Here is a 16,181-nt window from a genome sequence, read left to right on the forward strand (position 1 = left end):
CCGGGCTGCCCTCCTACCTCTCAGCAGGAGTGGCCCGTCCCTTGAAAGGATGAGTGGACATTAGAGCTGATGAGCAGAAAGATGACCAGATTCGAGAAGTTCCATGTGCTGACCTCCATTAGTCCAGGAATTGGACAGGCTTCCTGACACTTAGTACGATAGATGTTTCTGAATAAAATAACCCATGGAATAACTTTCCGTGTCTTTCTTTAAAATAGGAAAATTAATTAAAAGAAAAAGAAAACTTTGCTTAAAGATCTTTTTTTGAACTGCTTTGTATGTGTGTCTGTTCTGGTACTACCTAAAACATCCTTCTAAAGCACTTCAAAATTCAAACCTAAAGCTAGAGGTTTAATAGCTTGATGCATCTAAGCTATTGGTTCCAGATAGGTCATATTTATGATCAAGTAGACTTATTCTTTTATGTGATATTTTTGGTTTATGTTAGCACTTTGAACGTTCTGATGGAATTACCATGTATCATCTCTTCTAAAATGCCATCAGCTATAAAAGAAGTTTCATTATTTAATGCATCACTCAGAAAAAAAAATGCCACCAATTTAAGCAACATGCCATTGATTGTAAGACCTAGCAATTTAGCTTTTTTGTTTGTTTGTTTTTATGAAACAGCTCATCTCTTTCCCAATTCCAAATATATATAGAGTTAGAACAGTACAATGTGGCCATAAAGTCTGAAAACAAGAGATTGAACATATCAAATATTTTAATGTTCTATCAGTAAAACAACTACTACATTAAATCAGTTCATTAAACAGCATGAAGACCTACAATAACACAGCAGAACAGAGGGAGAGTGACAGCTCTCTAGAAACCAAATTTGAAGTAACAGAAGATTACAATGTGACTGACAGAGAACTGAAAATTGCTATCATAAAAAAACTCACTGAGTTACAAGAAGACTAAGAAAGATAATTCAATGAGCTTAGGAATAAAATTAATGAACAGAAAGAATACTTCCTCAAAGAGACTGGAGCTCTAAAAAAAAACTAAACAGAAATTCTAGATATGAAGAACATAATTAATGAGATAAAAATAATGTAGAAAGTACGAAAAATAGAGCAGACCATATGGAGGAGAGAATCAGTGAGCTCAAAGATAGAAACTTAGAAATGATCCAGGTAGAGGAGGAGAGAACTAAGATTCAAGAAAAATGAAGAAATTCCTAAAGAAATATCTGACTCAATTAGGAACCATAACATAAGGATTATAGGTATCCCAGAAGGAGAAGAGAGGGAGAAATGAGCAGAGAGCTTATTCAAAGAATTAAAAGCTGAGAACTTCCAAACCTGGGGAGGAAAATGGACATACAAGTACATTACATTAATAAGGCCAGCATGCTGGGCATGCTGTCTCGGGTGCATTCCTGTCATTGTTTGCCCAAGACAGGGCACAGCCTGAGAGTGGGGGCCCCAGCTCTGCTTATAGAGTAAGAGTCCGTGGAAATATGCTGTTGGTAAATATCCAATAGTGTAATAGCTGGGTCATATGGTATTTCTATTTTTATTTTTTTGAGGAATCTCCGTACCGTTTTCCACAGTGACTGCACCAGTTTGCATTCCCACCAGCAGTGGATGAGGGTTCCCTTTTCTCCACCACCTCTCCAACATTTGTTGTTATTTGTCTTGGTGATTGTAATCACCCTAATGGGTGTAAGGTGGTATCTAAGTGTAGTTTTGATTTGCATTTCCCTGATGATTAGTGATGTTGAGCATCTTTTCATGTGTCTATTGGCCATCTGTATGTCTTCTTTGAAAACATGTCTGTTCATGTCTTCTGCTCACTTTTTGATTGACTTGTTCGTTTTTTTGTAGTTCATTTGTGTGAGCTCTTTATATACTATGGAGATTAACCCCTTATTGGATATATGATTTGCAAATATTTTCTCCCAGTTGGTGGGTTGTTTTTCATTTTTATCTTGGTTTCCTTTGCCTTCCAGAAACTCTTTAGTCTGATGAAGTCCCACTTGTTTATGTTTTCTTTTGTTTCACTTGTCTGAGTAGACATGGTATTGAAAAAGATCCTTTTAGGTCTGATATCAAAGAGCATACTGCCTATATTCTCTTCCAGAAGTTTTATGGTTTCAGGTCTTACCTTCAAGTCTTTGGTCCATTTTGAGTCTGTTTTTGTGCATGGGGAGAGATAATGCTCTACGTTCATTCTTTTGCATTTGGCTGTCCAGTTTTCCCAGAACCATTTATTAAAGAGGCTTTCCTTACTCCAGTGTATGTTCTTGGCTCCTTTATTGAAAATTAGCTGTCCGTCGATGTGTGGTTTTATTTCTGGGCTTTCAGTTCTGTTCCACTGATCTGTGTGTCTCTTCTTGTACCAGTACCATGCTGTTTTGATTAGTATAGCTTTGTAATAATATTTTGAAGTCAGAGATTGCAATGCCACCGGATTTGTTCTTGTTTTTCATTCTTGCTTTAGCTATTCAGGGTCTTTTGTTGCCCCAGATGAATTTTAAGATTCTCTGTTCTGTGATGAATGTCATTGGGATTCTGACTGGGATTGCATTCAATCTGTATATTGCTTTAGGTAGTATGGACATTTTAACTATGTTTATTCTTCCAATCCATGTGTGTGGAATATCTTTCCATTTCTTTATGTCATTATCGATTTCTTTCAGTAATGTCTTATAGGTTTTTTTTGTATAGGTCTTTCACCTCCTTGGTTAAATTTATTCCTAGGTATTTTATTCTTTTTGTTGCAATTGTAAATGGAATTGTATTCTTGAGTTCTTGTTCTGTTAGCTCCTTATTTGAGTATAGAAATGCTACTGATTTTTGTAAGTTTACTTTGCACCCTGAAACTTGGCTACAGTTGTTGATTATTTCTAATAGTTTTCTGATGGATTCTTTAGGGTTTTCTATACATAAAATCATGTCATCTGCAAACAATGAGAGTTTCAATTCTTCAGTGCCTATTTGGATTCCTTTTATTTCTTTTCCTTGCCTAATTACTCTGGCCAAAACCTCTAGTACTATGTTGAATAAGAGTGCTGAGAATGGGCACACTTGTCCTGTTCCTGTTCTCAGAGGGATGGCTTTCAGTTTTTCCCTGTTGAGTATGCTGTTGGCTGTGAGTTTGTCATATATGGCCTCTATCATGTTGAGGAAATTTCCTTCTATACCCATTTTTTTGAGAGTTTTTATCATAAATGGATGTTTGGTCTTGTCAAATGCCTTCTCTGCATCTATGTAGATTATCAAGTGGTATTTTTTCCCTCATTTTGTTAATGTGGTGAATCATGTTGATGGATTTGCAGATGTTGAACCATCCTTGTGTTCCTGATATGAATCCCACTTGATCATGGTGTATGATCTTTTTAATGTATTTCTGTATTCAGTTTGCCAATATTTTGTTCAGGATTTTTGCATCTATGTTCATCAGCGATATTGGCCTGTAATTTTCCTTCTTTGTGCTGTCCTTATCTGGCTTTGGTATCAGGGTGATGTTGGCCTTGTATAATGTGTTAGGAATATTTCCTCAATTTTTTGGAATAGTTTGAGAAGAATGGGTAATTAATCTTCTTTGAATGTTTGGTAGAATTCTCCTGAGAAGCCATCTGGTCCTGGACTTTTATTTTTGGGGAGGTTTTTGATAACTGTTTCAATCTCTATACTTGTGATCATTCTATTCAGATTCTCTATTTCTTCTTCATTCGGTCTTGGGAGGTTGTAAGAGTCTAAGAATTTATCCATTTCTTCTAGATTGTCCAGTTTGTTGGCATATAGTTTTTCACAATATTCTCTTATAATCTTTTGTATTTCAGTGGTATCTGTTGTAATTTCTCCTTTTTCATTTCTAATTTTATTTATTTGAATCTTCTCTCTTTTTTTCTTAGTGAGTGTGGCTAAGGGGTTGTCAATTTTGTTTACCATCTCAAAGAGCCAGCTCCTTGTTTCATTGGTCCTTTTTACAGTCTTTTTTGTTTCGATTTCATTTATTTCTGCTCTGATTTTTATTATTTCCCTCCTTCTACTGAATCTGGGCTTTGTTTGTTCTTCTTTTTCTAATTCTGTTAGGTGTAGTTTAAGATTATTTATTGAGCTTTTTCTTGTTTGTTAACATGGGCCTGTATTACTATAAATTTCCCTCTTAGGACTGCTTTTGCTGCATCCCACATGAGCTGGTATGGTGTGTTTTCATTCTCATTTGTCTCCAAATATTTTTTTATTTCTCCTTTTATTTCTTCAACAACCCATTGGTTGTCCAATAGCATATTGTTTAGTGTCCACGTTGTTTTCCTTTCCCTGCTTTTTTCTTGTAGTTGATTCCTAGTTTCATAGCATTACGGTCAGAGACAATAGTAGATATGATTTCACTCTTCTTAAATTTATTGAGGTTTGCCTTGTTTCCCCATATATGGCCTATCCTTGATATGTTCCATGTGCACTTGAGAAGAATGTATATTCTGCTGTTTTTGGATGGAGTACTCTCTATATATCTATTAAGTTCATCTGGTGTAGTTTTTCATTTAATTCCACTATCTCCTTGTTGAATTTTTGTCTGGATGATCTATCCATTGAAGTAAGTGGGGTGATGAGGTCCTCTACTACTATTATGTTGTTGATAATATCTCCTTTTAGGTTTGTTAATAGTTGCTTTACGTACTTTGGTGCTCCTGTGTTGGGTGCTTATATATTTATACGTGTTTTGTCTTCATGCTGGGGAGTCCCTTTTATCATTAAATACTGCCCCTCTTTGTCTCTCTTTACCTATTTTATTTGAAGTCTACTTTTTCTCATATAAGTATGGCAACACCTGCTTTCTTTTGTTTGCTGTTAGCTTGGAGTATCGTCTTCCATTCCTTCACTTGGAGGCTATGTTTGTCTTTAGAGCTGAGATGTGTTTCCTGGAGGCAGCATATTGCTGGGTCTTGTTCTTTAATCCATCCTGCCACTCTCTGTCTTTTGATTGAAGAATTCAGTCCATTTACATTTAGAGTGATTATTGATATATGAGGGCTTAATATTGCCATCTTATTGCATGTTTTCTGGTTCTTCTGCATATCCTTTGTTTCTTATCCCATGTATATTGGGCTACTAACTTGATTAGGTAGTTTTCTACGTTGGTTTTCTTCATTTTCTCCTTGTTTATCATATATGTCTCTGTTCTAATTATTTGTTTAGTGGTTACCATTAGTTTCATATAAAAAGTCTCAAAGATGAGATAGTCCATTTTCTGATTGCCTATTTCCTTAGACTATACTGATTCTGTCCCTTTCATTTTTCCCTTCTAATTTATTTTTGTCATATCTTATTCCATCTTGTGTTGTGGTTAAGGTGATGATATAATTTTTATTTTGGTGTTTTCCTTTTCTTTATGCTTGATGTAGGAATTAAGTGTTTACCAACCTGATCTGATAGAGAGCTGCCAATTTCTGATTGTTGCATACCTATTCATCTCTTTGCTCAGGGCTTTGTAGCCTTTTTCCTGTTTTCTTTTTTTTTTTTCCTTTCAGATATGAGAGCCTTCTTGAAGATTTCTTCTAGTGAGGGTCTTGTATCAGTGATCTCCCTTAGCTTTTGCTTATCTGGGAACGTTTTTATTTCTCCATGATATCTGAAGCAGATTTTTGCTGCATAGAGAATTCTTGGCTGGAAGTTTTTGTCTTTCAGGATTTTGAATATATTATTTCACTCTCTCCTAGCATATAAGGTTTCTGGTGAGAAATCCACTGAAAGTCTGATAGGGGTTCCTTTGTGAGTTATTTTCTTCTGCCTTGCTGCCCTTAATATTTTTTCCTTGTCATTGATTTTGCCAGCTTTACTGCTACATGCCTTGTAGTAAGTCTTTTTACATTAATGTAGTTGGGAGTTCTGGTAGCCTCTTTTACATGGATTTCCATCTCCTTTCCCAGGTTTGGGAAATTCTCTGCTATTATTTCTTTGAACAAGCTTTCTGCTCCATTCTCCTTTTCTTCCCCCCTTGAATACCTATAATCCTTATGTTGCATTTCCTAATTGAGTCATATATTTTTCTGAGAGCCTCTTCATTTCTTTTTAGTCTTACTTCTCTCTCCTCCCTCAGGAGTGTTTCTATAGTATTATCTTCTAAATTGCTAATTCTGTCTTCCATACTGTGAGTTTTGTTGTTTAGGGAGTCCATTTTTTTTAAATCTCATCCATTGTTTTCCATCTCCAACAATGCTGATTGGTTCTTCTTTAAAGTTTCAATCTCTTTTGTGAAGAAGCTCCTGATTCGTTAATTTGTGTTTCTGTGTTTTCTTGTAACTCGTTGAGTTTTTTCATGATAGGTATTTTGAATTTTTTGTCATTTAGGTTATGGATTTCTGTGTCTTTGGGGTTGGCTTCTGGGTACTTGTCATATTTCTTCTGGTCTGGAGATTTAACATGCTTTCTCATATTGCATGATGATGTGGATTTTTTTCTTAATTTTTTTATTGAGTTCATAATAGTTTACATCAATGTGGGACTTCAGTTGTACATCATTTCTTGACCATCACCACATAAGCACTCCCCTTCAGCCCCTGTGCCCACTCCCTTCCCCTGGTAACCACTGAACTGTTATCTTTGTCCCAGTACTTGTTTATATTCCACATATGAGTAAAATCGTCTGGCGTTTGTATTTTTTAGACTGGCTTATTTTGCTTAGCATAATTCCCTCTAGGTCCTTACAGGTTATTGCAAATGGAATGAATTTGTCTTTTTTCTGGCTTAGTACTATTCCATTGTGTGTGTGTGTGTGTGTGTGTGTGTGTGTATATATATATATTACAAATATTTTCTTCCAATTGGTGGCTTATCTCTTTGTTTTGATCCTAGTTTCTTTTGCCTTCCAGAAGCTCTTTAGTCTGATGTACCCCCACTTTATTTTTTCTTTTGTTTCCCTTGTCTGAGAGGACACGGTATTTGAAAAGAACCTTTTCAGTTCAATCTCAAAGAGTGTACTACCAATATTATCTTCCAGGAGTTTTATAGTTTCAGGATGTATCTTCAAGTCTTTGATCCATTTTGAGTTTATTTTTATGTATGGTGTGAGATAATGGTCTACCTTCATTCTTTTGCATGTGGCTGTCCAGTTTTCCCACCACCTTCAGGCGTATGGCTGTGTGGGTATCCCAGAGGTCTCCTGTGTTGTGTGGGTGTCCTCTGTTGGTGTTTGAATGTCCCGCTAGTCATATTTTAGAAGGGAGAGTCTTAGGGAAGAGCTGACTCTGCCATGATGCTGACGTCACTCAGCTCTGCTTAACTTTCTGAGGAAGAGCCAAACTGTTTTCCACAGTGGCTGCACCATTTTACATTTCCATCAGTGATATATGAAGGTCCACATCCATATCTACATTTATTCTGTTGATATGCTATACTAAACCCTATACTAAAGTCACAAACCTTAAAAGCAAGACCCAACTGGAACACAACTGTTTCCAAGTAATGTAACTGTGTTCCAGAACAAAGCTCAAGAATATTGATGGGAATACAAAATACATCCAACACCCAATGAGGTAAAATTCACAACACCTGGCCTCTAACAAAAAAATCGCCAGGCATGCAAAGAAGCATGAAAATGAGACTCATAATGAGGAGGAAATCAGCCAGCTGAAACTGACCCGGATATAACAGAATGATAGAATTCACAGACAAGTACATTAAAACAGAGTATTAGACAAGGACTATATTCCATATGTTCAAAAAACTAGAGGAAAATATATTAAGAGAAGGAGAAGATATAAAACATGCAAATCAGATTTCAAGGGATTAAAACTGTAATATCTGAGATGAAAAATATACTTTATGTGATTGTCAATGGGTTGGACATTGCAGAAGAAGAGATGAGTGAACTTGAAGACATAGTAATAAAAAATACTCAATATTAAATGGAGAGGAAAAAGACTGAAGAAGAAAGGGGCGAGGGAGGAACAGGGCATTAAAGAGCTATGGGACGACTTCAGTAGCCAAATATGTGTGGAATTGTAATCCTTGAAGTAGAGAGATATGAAAAAATATTTGAATAATGGCTGAGAGTTTTTTCAAAATGATAGCAACTGTAACCCCACAGATCCAAGAAGTTCGATGAACCCAAGCCCAAGAAACATGAAGAAAATTACACAAATGCATATCATAATCAAATTTCTTTGAACCACTGATAAAGAGGAAATCTTAAAAGCAAGAGAGAAAAACAACATTAAGTACAGAGGAACAAAGATAAAGATGGCTGCAGATTTCTCATCAGAAATAATGCAAACTATGTCAGTGGACCAACGTCCATATGAGTGGAAGAAAAACACTGACAACCTAGCATTCTTTGAGTAGTGAAAATATCTTTCAAATATGAAGGCAAAATGGAGGGTTTCTCAGACATAGTATAATTGGAAATAATTCCTTACCAGCAGACCTGCACTATAAGATTTGTTAAAGGAAGTTCTTCAAGCAGAAGGAAGATCATAAGAGATGGAATCAAGAAAGGAATGAACACTGGAAATAGTAACCTCATAGGTAAAAATACATATATGTGTATATATACAAACACACATATATATTTTAAAATTAAATATCTATAAAGCAAAATTGACTATTTAAAGCAAAAATAATAGCAATGTATTATGTGGTTTTAAACATATATAGGAAAATATGATATCAATAGCACTAAGGCCAGGAGGGGAGAAATGAAAGTATGCTTTAATTGGTTCTTATTCTGCAAAGTAATATAGTATCATTTCAAGGTAGGTTGGTTAAGTTAAAGATGTATTCAAAAAACCCACCACAAAGGAAGCACTAAGATGACATAGAGTTATTACAGCTCTTAAGCCAACAGAAAGGATAAAATGCAATGTTAGAAAGAACTCAATCCATAAAAAGGCAGAAAGAGGAAAAGGGAAACAAGGAAGAGATGGGTCTGTTCCCCAAATAGAAAAGAAGACACAGGAGGGTAGATTTAAATCCAACTGAATCCATAATCATATTAAGTGTAAATGGTCTAAACAAGTCAGTTGCATCCAGTTGATGGTGCTGTTGAGTTCAACTGTATCCTTTCTGATTTTCTGCCTGCTGGGTCTGTCCATTTCTGATAGAGGGGTGTTGAAGTCGCCAACTACAAGAGTGGATTCATCTTTTTCCCCTTGCAGTTCTATCAGTTTTTGCCTCATACATTTCAATCCTCTGTTGTTAGGCTTATACACATTGAGGATTGTTATGTCTTCTTGGAGAATGGACTCTTTTATCATTATGTAATACTTTTCTTTATCCCTGATAATTTTCCTTGCTCTGAAGTCTGTTCTGTCTGAAACTAATATAGCTATTTCCACTTTCTTTTGATTAATGTTAGCTTGGCATATGTTTTTCATCCATTTGTTTTTATTCTATTTATATATTTACATCTTTATATTTAAGTGGGTTTCTTGTAGATGACACGTATAGTCACATAATGATGTTTAAGTCAACAACAGTCCCATTAGATTAGCACTATATGACTTAGGTGGAGTAGGTGATAACATTTAGGTTCACTGAAGTACGCTCTATGATGTTCACACAATGACAAAATTGCCTAGTGATGCATTTCTCAGTCAGTATCCCCATCCTTAAGTGACAGTGTAGTTGGATCTTGTTTTTGGATTCACTTTGACAATTTCTCTCTTTTTTTTCCCCTGAAATGGAAATTTTATGTTTTTTTATTGAGGTAACATTGGTTTATGACATTATAGAATTTATAGTGTGCATCATTATAGTTTGATTTCTGTGTAGACTACATGATGTTTACCACCCAAGGACCAATTTTACCATCCATCACCATACACATGTGCCCAGTCACTAATTTGACCCTGCCCCCTCCTCCCTTACCCTCTGGTAACCACCAATCCAATCTCCGTATCTATGTGTTTGTTTGCTGTTCTTGTTGTTTTTATCTTCTACTTATGAGGGAAATCATATGGTATTTGACTCTCTCCATCTGACTTATTTCACTTGGCAAAATATCTTCAAGGTCCATCCGTGTTGTTGCAGATGGCAAGATTTCATCTTTTTTATAGCTGAATTTTATTCCATTGTGTATATATACCACATCTTCTTTATCCATTCATCCCTTCATGGGCACTTAGGTTGCTTCCAAGTCTTTGCTGTGAATAATGCTGCAGTGAACATAGGGGTGCATATATCTTTACATATTTGCACTTTTGTATTCTTTGGATAAATACCCAGAAGTGGAATAACTGGATCATATAGTAGTTCTATTCTTAATTTTTTTTTTGTTTGCTGAGGAAGATTTGCCCTGAGCTAAAATCTATGCCAACCTTCCTCTATTTTGTATGTGGGTCACTGCCACAGCATGGCCACTGATGGGTGGTGTAGTTCTGTGCCCATGAACTGAACCCAGGCCACTGAAGCAGAGTGTGCCAGACTTAACCACTAGGCCATGGGGCTGGACCACTCTTTTTAATTTTTTGGTGAACCTCCATACTGTTTTCCATAGTGACTGCACCAGTTTACTTTCCCATCAGCAGTATATGAGGGTACCCTTTTCTCCACACCCTCTCTAAAACTTGGTATTTCTTGTCATGTTAATTATAGCCATTCAGACCAGTATGAGGGGATATCTCATTGTAGTTTTGATTTGCATTTCCCTAATAATTAGTGATGTTGAACATCTTTTCATGTGCCTGTTGACCATCTGTATATCTTCCTTGGAAAAATGTCGGTCAGATCTCTTGCTCATTTTTTAATTGGGTTTTTGCTTCTTTGTTGTTGAGATGCATGAGGTCTTTATATATTTTGGATATTAACCCCTTATCAGATATATGGTTTGCAAATATCTTCTCCCAATTTTTAGGTTGTCTTTTCATTTTGTTGATGGTTTTCTTTGCTGTGCAAAAGATTTTTCATTTCATGTAGTCCCATTTGTTTATTTTTTCTTCTGTTTCCCTTGCCTGGTGAGACATGATATTCAAAAAGATACTGCTAGGACCAATGTCAAAGAGCATACTGTCTGTTTTCTAGGTATTTTATTGTTTAATTTATTCCTAGGTATTTTATTCATTTTGTTGTGATTATAAATGGGATTGAATTCTTAATTTCTCTTTCTACTACTTTGTTGTTAGTGTGTAGAAATGCAACTGACTTTTGTATGTTGATTTTGTATCCTGCAACTTTACTGTATTTGTTGACTATTTCTAATAGTTTTGCAGTGCATTCTTTAGAGTTTTCTGCATATAGAGTCATAGCATTTGCAAATACTAAGAGTTTCACCTCTTCCTCTCCAATTTGGATCCCATTTATTTCTTTTTCTTGCCTAATTGCTGTGGCTAAAACTTCCATTACTATGTTGAATAAGAGTGGTGAGAGTGGGCATCCTTCTTTGGTTCCTGTTCCCAGAGAAATGGCTTTCAGTTTTTCTCTGTTGAGTATGATGTTGGCTGTGGGTTTGTCATATACAGCCTTTATTATGTTGAGGTACTTTCCTTCTGAACCATTTTGTTTAGAGTTTTTATCATACATGGATGTTGGATCTTGTCAAATGCTTTCTATGCATCTGTTGAGATTATCATGTGATTTTTATTCTTCATTTTGTTAATGTGGTATATCCTGTTGATTGATTTGTGGGCGTTGAAACATCTCTGCATCCCTGGAATAAATCCCATTTAAGTATGTTGTAAGATCTTTTTAATCTGTTGTTGTATTCGATTTGCTAATATGTTTTTGAGGATTTTGCACTTATTTCCATCAGTGATATTGGCCTGTGATTTTCTTTTTTTGTGTTGTGCTTGTGTGGTTTTGGTATCTGGGTAATATTGGCCTTGTAGAATGAGTTCAGAAGCTTCCCCTCCTCTTCAATTTTTTGGAAGAGTTTGAGAAGGATTGCTATTAAGTCTTCTTTGAATGTTTGGTAGAATTCACCAGGGAAGCCATCTGGTCCTGGACTTTTATTTTTGGGGAGTTTTTTGATTACTGTTTCAATCTCCTTACTGGTGATTGGTCTACTCAAATTCTCTGTTTCTTCTTGATTCATTCTGGAAGGTTGTATGATTCTAAGAATTTTTCCATTTCTTCTAGATTATCCAATTTGTTGGCATATGGCTTTTCATAGTATTCTCTTATAATCTTTGGTATTTCCCAGGTGTCTGTTGTAATTTCTCCTCTTTAGTTTCTGATTTAATTTATTTGAGCCTCCTCTTTTTCTCTTGGTGAGTTGAGCTAAAGGTTTGTCAATTTTGTTTAGCTTTTCAAAGAACCGGCTTAGTTTCATTGACTTTTTATATTGTTTTTTAGTCTTGATTTCATTTATTTCTGCTCTGATTTTTATTATTTCCTTCCTACCACAGACTTTGGGCTCTGTTGTTCTTCTTTTTCTAGTTCCTTTAGGTGCAATGTTAGATTGTTTATTTGATATTTTTCTTTTTGTTGAAGTAGGCCTGTATTGCTATAAACTTCCCTCTTAGCAGCACTTTTGCTGTATCCCATAAAATTGGCAAGTCATATTTTCACTTTCATTTGTCTCCAAGGTATTTTTTGATTTTTCCTTTGATTTCTTCAATGACCCAGTCGTTGTTCAGTAGCATTTTGTTTAATCTCCACATATTTGAGGCTTTTCCAGTGTTCCTTTTGGACTTGATTTCTAGCTTCATACTGTTGTCATAAGAAAAGATGCTTGGTACTATTTAAACCTTCCTAAATTTACTAAGACTTGTTTTGTGGTCTAATTTGTGATCTATTCTTGAGAATGTTCCTTGTGCATTTGAAAAGAATGTGCATTCTGTGCTTTTTTAGATGGAATATTCTGTATATGTCAACTAAGTCCATGTGGCCCAATGTTTCATTTAAGGCTGATGTTTGCTTATTGATCTTCTGTTTAGGTGACCTATCTATTGATGTAAGGGAGTGTTAAAGTCCACTACTATTATTGTGTTACTGTCTGTTTCTCCTTTTATGCTGTTCAAAATTACTTTATAAATTTAGGTTCTACTATGTTGAATGCATAGATGTTTATAAGGGTTATATTCTCTTGTTGGATTCTTCCCTTTATCATTATGTAGTGCCCTTCTTTGTCTCTTGTTATAGTTTTTAAGTCTGTTTTGTCTGATGTAAGTATTGCTACCCCAGCTTTCTCAGCAATGCCATTTTATGAAGTATCTTTTCTCTCTCTTCATTTTCAGTTTATAAGTATGTTTAAGTTTGAAGTGTGTCTTTTGTATGTAGCATGTATGTGGCTCTTCTATTTTTATCCATTCAGCCACCCTATTTCTTTTGAATGGAGCATTTAGTCCATTGAAATTTAAAGTAGCTATTGATAAGTATATACTTATTTCCATTTTGTTAGTTTTTTTTTCCTGGGTGTTTTAGTAGTTCTTCTCTATTTCCTTTTTCTTTTGCTCTCATGCCTTGTGATTTGATGGCTTTCTCTAGTATTCTGTTTGGGTTAATTTTTTGACTATTTATTATAGGTTTATGATTTATGATTACCATGAGGTTCATATATAATAACCTATGCCAATAGCAATCTACATTAAGTTGATGATCTCTTAAGTTTGACCTCTGACTAAAAGCCCTACTCTTTTACTCCCCTTACCCCAACATTTTATGTATATGGTATCATATTTAACCTCGTGTGTGTGTGTGTGTGTGTGTGTGTGTGTGTCTCTTAACCTCTTATCACAGAAATAGATAATTTTGGTACTTTTGTCTTTTGACCTTCATATAAGCTTCATATGTAATTGATCTTCCACCTTTACTGTATATTTGCCTTCACAGTGATTCTTTTCTTTGATAATTTTCTTATTTCTATTTGTGGTCTTTTCTTTCCAGCACATGACAGTAACTTTGGTGCTCTGTAACCAGACCCCTGCAAATCACCCTTACTTACTGTGTGATCATGGGTAAGTCATTGAACCTCTCTGTGCCTCTGATTCCTCATCTGAATGCTACCCACCCCACATGGCTGTCACAGGGGTTAAGTGAAGAAGTAAAGCACTTCCAGCAGCCCCGGGCACCCAGTGCTGTTGCGGGGTCCCATCCCTGGGTGTGGGCCTCCTTGCAGGCTCTTGCTGACAGTGTGTGGGCTGAAGGAAGTCCTGGAAGCTGAGTGCTCTGCATGGACCTCACCTCTCAGGGCCATCTGTAAAGCCTGCACTGGGACTGTCCCCACGTTACTGTGAGGAACGAAAGTCGTCCCAGCCGGGAGCCCCAGGTCTGCCTGCAGCGCCCCTGCTCTTAGAGGCTGCCGTGACCGGGGATGTCGGGGACAGAACACAGGCCTCTGAGTCACAGAGAGTGGGGAAGTCACTGTAAATCTGTTTTTCCAAATCATGTTATTTTAACTGCCCAGGGCGCATGCCCTCAAGAGCAAGGACACTCGGCTGGGCTAGAAACACTTTCTCCCCTGAAAGGCCCCATTGTGACCCCGAACTGGTCCCGAGTGATTCCCAGAACAGCAGGCCCTTGTGTGGGCCCCGCAGGCCTGCTCACTCCACCCCCGGCTGGTGTGAGAACCCTCTGCTCCTCTGTAAGGTCAGCATAGGAGCCTTAAACCCCCCATTCGGGCTGCTGCCGGGCTTCTGATCAGAGATGCTTCTTAGAGTTTGGTTCTAGGATGTCGATGAAGCTCAGCTCCTGTAAATTGCATCCTCCCCAGAGAAGGGCAGGTCCAGTGGGACCAACTGTGAGCAGAACAGGGGCCAGGGGGCTGGTCCCAGAGGAGGACTGCGTGTGGATGAAGCCCCTCCCAGGCCACCCTGCCCTGCCCTGGGAAGGCCACCAGGAGAATGCCCCCAGGAGGTGCCCCAGAGCCCCATGAACAAGGGGGCCCCAGCCACTGCAGTCACAGACGACAGCCTCCAACACGTCCTGGGTGGACGTGACCCACAGCTGCCTCTCGCTGTGGGCCCTCCCCTGACGCACACCCTCAGCACATATTTGTAGGGACTGTGGTTTCTTCTGTCCTGCAAGCTTTGGTTCCTGGTCACAAAAGAGACATCAGCTTCTTCTGAATCCTTTCTTGTGCCCATGGAGGCATTCAGCTCTTTGTTCCAGGAGTTTAAAACGCCCAGTTCCTCACCATCTTTACAAAGCATCAGCTGCACTGGGTGGGACTTTGGCTTTGTGGGGCTGCAAAGTGGAACTTGGCAGTTGCCTGAACTGGCATTGTTGTGACTTTAAAGCTCACACCAGCCAGCCCCTTTCAATAAGGACCTGGACTTGGCCATGTGGCCTGCTGAAAACCCTGCCAGTGGTCTGTCCCAAATGTCCGGTTTCATCTCCTTCTGAAGGCCCACTGGCATCAGGGCCAGTGAAAGGTCTCCTGTCGATGTCACTTACTGAGCGGCTGGAGGACAGACCCTCATGGGGACAGGTCTGGGCACCCCAGAGCAGTCAGCAAGCACAGGGCCCCAGGGACAGAAGGAGCAGGCCCAAAATCCAGCTCCAGTTCTCCCTAGCTGAGAGAGTCTGTTTCCTCACCTGTAAAAGGACAGTCGTGGCATCTCCTGTGGCCACGGGGAGGACAGGAGGCTACAGAGATGTAAGGTGTTTATTCAGTGCCTGGCCCAAGGCAAGAGCTCAAAAAATGGCAGACTAGGTGGTTATGCATGTGTGGATATGGGTTCTTTGGGCTGCTGTGTTTGGGTGTTGATCCTACCTGACCTTTGGTCCAAATCAGTGCCACCAAGCAGGCAACATCTCAGGAATGTCCCACTTGCCCTTGGTGTGGTACCAAGCTATGCCTCAGAGGAGGCTCCCTCCTGCCCCAGACTCAGAGGCAGAAAGGTGAGGCATGCCGGCCGCAAGAAGCTTTGGGGTCAGACACCATCCCACATCTCCAGGGACCAATGTCCCAGCACACAGTAGGTGCTCAGTCAATGCCCCTTCTCTGCAGTCTGACACCTTTGAGCTATTTCCCAGCAGGCTCCTTAAATGCCCCTTCCCCAGCCCCTTCCTCCCCAGGCACGTGGGCTTCCAGGGGGCTGTGCGCCAGCAGGACCCTGCCCATCAGCCAGCACTTTTACTTGCAAACACTCCCCAAGGAGCTGGATGCAGACAGAGCTGAGCAATGAGATGCATGAGCAAGGGATCTGGACCAGGGCGGGTTGGGGGAGAAGGGTGGTCTGGGGGAAGGAAAAGCAAGACCAGGAGAGGGCATTGTTTGAGCCTGCTCATCCCATAATATCCAAGGAGAATAGGATGCAAATCAAACGCCAAATGAAACTGCGAATTTCA

Source organism: Equus quagga, chromosome 5 (assembly GCF_021613505.1).
Source record: "Equus quagga isolate Etosha38 chromosome 5, UCLA_HA_Equagga_1.0, whole genome shotgun sequence".
NCBI lineage: Eukaryota > Metazoa > Chordata > Mammalia > Perissodactyla > Equidae > Equus > Equus quagga.